Genomic DNA, 4793 nt, shown 5'->3' on the forward strand with positions numbered 1-4793 from the left:
AAAGGAAGGAAGGAAGGAAGTAGTAAAGAAAGTGTAAAACAAGATAGAAAGGAAGTGAAAAAAGTAGGGAAGGAAGATTGGAATTGAAGTAGGAAATAAGGAAGCTGAAAAGAGGGAAGGAGGTAATGAAGAAAGTGGAATGGATGTAGAAAAGGAAGGAAGTGGAAAGCAAGATAGGAAGGAAGGAAGGAGAAAAAGAAATGAAGAAAATGGATTGGGAGTAGAAAAGGAAGTGGAAAGCAAGATAGGAAGGAAGTAGGTAAGGAAGGAAGGAAGTGGAAATGACAAGGAAGAGGAAAATAAGGAATACAGAAAGTGGAATGGAAGTATACGAAAGGAATAAGTGGAAACCAAGATAGGAAGGAAGGAAGGAAGGAAAGAAAGAAAGAAGGAAGTGTAAAGGAAGGGGAAAGGAAGTAATGAAGAAAGTGGAATGGAAGTAGGAAAGGAAAGAATGAAGTAAAAAGGAACTTCTGCAAATAGGTTTCATTAATTTTAATTAGTTTTTAATTCATTTTAAAGTAAACATTTCTTAAACACTTTGAAAAAAGGTCCACACTTTGAACTTATTACTGATGAGAATAATCACCGATTCAAAAAACAAAGCTTAACAGTTAGTGCACAAGCACCAGAGACATTGAGCTGTGGTGCTCATGCAGGAAATTCAAGTTTGAGTTCAAGTGTAGACTGCATCATGCTCCATTTCTCCACTTCTCTCCATTCTAGTGTCATTGAGTAAAATGGACCTACAACACTAAAAAAAAAGGCAAATGTTGTTAAATCAAGTTTCAGAAATCGCAAAAGTTAGAAAGTTGCAAGTGACTTTGATATGAATGCAGTCTCACAGAAAAGAAGATTACACACGGCTCATTAAATACACTGTCCCTTCTTTCTCACAGTTCCCACAGAACTACGGATCTGCCAAGCTTCTCTTGTTCTCTCGTGTTTATCTGTGGAAACAATATCTTTGCCAAGAGAAAGGGGGGATGGCGGGAAGACAGAGACAGTGAAAGTTTGTAAAAGGCCCCAGGGCTCTTTCAGGACCAGGTGAATCAGTGGGCTGGGACAGACGTGCATGGAGGGGGCGGTAGGGAAGAATTACGGCAAATCTTCAGAAACACATGCATTTAATTCCTGTAAAATGAATGCAAATCCTAAACTTTTTAAAACTTGAAAACTCTTATAGGAGTACTGAGGGAAAAGAAGTTTATGAACAGCACTGAAGTTCTAAATTCGCTCGCCGATGATCATTAAACAAGGTAACGTGTCGAAGCCACGGCCCAGCGGGTAGCACGTGTCGTCCGGCACGTCGAGCGGCGCTAATGCGGGTGCGAATTTGGCTCACGTCATTTCCCGATCCATCTTCCTCGCATCATTTCCTGTCCTCTCTAAACGAAAGTGTCAAGAAGGCCCAAAAGCCAAAAAGGCAACATTACTTCAACCTTTTGTAACATCACAGCATGCAGGGCATCAAATGCACTGTAACGGAATGTCACAGTCTTTGCACCTAAGTGAACGAGACACCCACTCAAACAGACACTCGGCAACATCAGCCTGCAACAATATCAGCTCACAATTCACATTAGAGATGGCATTACATATTTCTGACAGGCTTGCCTTTACACGCAGAACTCCTCAAATGGGATTGGGCAGATCCCTCTAAACAGCTTGCAGCCGAGTGGCATTTTGTCCCCATTTCAGCAACGGTTCTGCCAGATATGATCCACCATCTAGTTAACGCAAGTGTTAGGCTAATTACTTTAACTGCTTGAGCCTGGCCTCCGATGCTCCGTGCAGCATCAATTCTCCGGCAAACGCTCGGCGGTTTCCAGGCTACGTATAAATAGAAATTTAATTTCTGTATGTTTATCCTGGCATCCTCTGCGGCAAAGGCATATTCCCGAGCCTGATGGATTATTGCATCTTTGAACATTAAAATATCTGTCAATGTAGGGAAAAGGCACAAAGTAGACTCTCGACTTTAATGAGATTTGTAAGTGACAAACGAGAGATTAATGGTGTAAATTCATGTAATTCCATCTTTCCGAATGCGGCTCCCATACCTTCTCGTCTGACGTCTCTCTGTTTGTCTTTTCTCTCTGCTGAGGTCTAGGTTTGATGTAAAGCGGATTTTTAAATGAAGGTGAAGAAGCATGCCATTATGAAGAATCTTAATAAAGATGCGTTGTTTCAATTAGAAGAGTGCACTAGTCATTTGAAAGCTGATGGAAAAACTGAAAGATAAATAACTTGAACAATCAGTGAGCTAATAAGTAAATATAGTAAGATAAAAATACAACTGGAAGTGTGGCCTAATATTGTTATATACCAAGTCAAAAACGATGCACTACCTTTCAGAAGTTTGTAAAAATGACATATTTTTAATATTTTTGAAGGAAGTATTTTATGTTCATCAAGGCTGCATTTATTTGATTCAAAATATATTTAAACATTTTAAATGTAATTTATTCCTGTGACGCAAAGCTGAATTTTCAGCATCATTACTCCAGTCTTCAGTATCATTCTAATATACTGATTCGGTCCTCAGGAAATATTTTTATTATTATCATTATGATTTTTTTTTATATATATATATTATTATTATTAAAAACTGTGAATAACAATCCAAACTTTTGACTGCATATATTATCTGAAGTAAACAGTCTACTGTAAGAGACTAATATTACACTAAAGAATAATACAATTTTGTATAAGTAATGCAAGCAACACAACCTAAAGTGTAAATTCGATAACAGAAGTAAAAAACTGAGAAAAATCTGTGAAAAATATTGATCGTGTTTATCATGTAAAAAAGAAAAAAAAGCTTCTATTTAGATTCTATCTAATTAGATATTTTACATTAATAATATTATCATCGGTATAATAATTTTATACTGATGATTCTAACAACTTTATACTTGATTAAAATAATAATAATAACAATAACAATAATAATAATAATAATAATAAAAAAATGTTATTTGGTACACCTCTGTTTTGATTTAATGACAGTGGCACTCAATGAACTCCACAATTATGATGATGATGATGATGATGATGATGATGATGATGATGATGATGAGCTAATGTTCATATTCTCCAAGGAGCATCTTGTGCTTCAATGGAAACAAGAACATCTGACCATGTCACATAATCAACGACACAACATTACTAATGTGATTAGTAACCTAGAACTAGTCCAGAATATTTAACATTTAATATTTATTTGACATCATACCCTTTTCTTAAATTTGCCATAATCCTAAAACTATGGGTTTTTAATGTTTACAGATTTTAAAGAAGTCTAAAAAATCTAGAAAAACGAAGCAAGGTAAAACAAGACAGAAACATAATGAAACAGAATTAAAATACATGGAGAAGGCCAAAGACGTGGAGATGGAGATGTATAATGACTATGAGGTCAAAGTTCAGAAGCATCTCAGCGCTGACCCTTCCCGCGGGATCCGCTTCCTGAACCTCTCTATGGAATCTGTACATTCATGACGTTTCCAGTCTGAGAGAGTCCTTATACAACATGTAAATCATCTGAGTGTGTGGAAACAAGGATTATGTGGTTTATTGCCTCTCTCAGTGTTCAACTGAATATTCATATCAATCCTTCGCCTCTAGTAAAGAGTAGCAGCAGATGTTGGCAGTGTCAGATCCCCGGTGTGATTCATAGGCATTGTGTAAGAGCACCTGATGATGACTGTATAAATGAGGTCCAGTGTCAAAGCAATATGCTTGCTATCATGACAAACAGATCCACTGGGGAGAAAGGGAGAGACCTGGTTTCTATCCTGAATAAGAGCCTGTAATCCTACACGGCCGAGACGCCCACCTGGTTATGGCAGATTTACTATTAAACAGACAACAGTGACCTTCTTTCATTCATGCAGTGGATCTCATCTAGCGGCAGGTTTTGGCAAAATTGGGAATTTGAAAATTGTCTCCATTCCAGTGCATGGTAATTCAGTTTCACAGAACTGGACACACCCAGAAATGCAAGATTTTTGAGGAAAAAAAAAAAAACTAATAATCTGAAGCAGAAATCACACATTCATAAGGCTAAATTGTATTTATCCAACTGAGTCACACCTTCTGCAGACCATTTGCTTTGAACTGTTACCACCCTGTCGTTCCAAAATCACATGATGATTGTAGAACAATAAGTTACCAAAAATGTCATAGCTGCTCTTCTCCAAATGCTGAACACTGGCTGTCAAATTTAGTTGCAGCTTTGCTTAGTTTATTCTAAAAAGTTTAATTCATTACTTTATTATATAAAATGTATAATAATAATACTTATTATTATTTTAAATATTTATTTAAAATACACATTTTTGCTTAGTTCATAAAAAAAAGCCCTTTTTTAAAGAGAAAAGAAAAATAATGAAAAATAATATAATAATAGTATATATTAATTCAATATAACAAAATAATATTATATTAAAACAGCTTCTTAGGTGGTCCACTTAAGACCAAGACTTAAGACTTTCAATCATGCTTTAATTAGTTTCAATCTTGTAAGCCTGCTTCATCTTAACTGGCTTCATTTTTAAGAATTTGGAACATTACAGGAAATGGAGTAAAATGTGGATTCATTGTCCATAAAATATTGCATTTAAATTAATTAAATATAATAATGTGTACATTACATACACATTTTGTGCATTAAAAAAATAACATATTATTAATATTGTATTTTTTTATGTTTCTCATGTTTTATGGATGATAACCAGAGCTGTAGGCCAGTGATAAACTTATGTTCAATTATATGGAAATGAAACAAA

The 4793-nt window shown here is 35.4% G+C and overlaps 1 long non-coding RNA gene across 1 annotated transcript in view; it reads right to left on the bottom strand.

The window, feature by feature from the left end:
• Positions 1-560: 560 nt before the first annotated feature.
• LOC107678457 (uncharacterized) overlaps positions 561-4793 on the bottom strand; it is an 11068-nt gene continuing 6835 nt past the window's right edge. Inside the window, exon 3 of the long non-coding RNA XR_001632940.1 lies at positions 561-754. This is a non-coding gene — a long non-coding RNA (uncharacterized LOC107678457). The remainder of the gene's footprint in view (positions 755-4793) is intronic.

The sequence above is a fragment of the Sinocyclocheilus anshuiensis genome, unplaced genomic scaffold, assembly GCF_001515605.1.
Source record: "Sinocyclocheilus anshuiensis isolate Anshui unplaced genomic scaffold, SAMN03320099.WGS_v1.1 scaffold112, whole genome shotgun sequence".
Taxonomy (NCBI): domain Eukaryota; kingdom Metazoa; phylum Chordata; class Actinopteri; order Cypriniformes; family Cyprinidae; genus Sinocyclocheilus; species Sinocyclocheilus anshuiensis.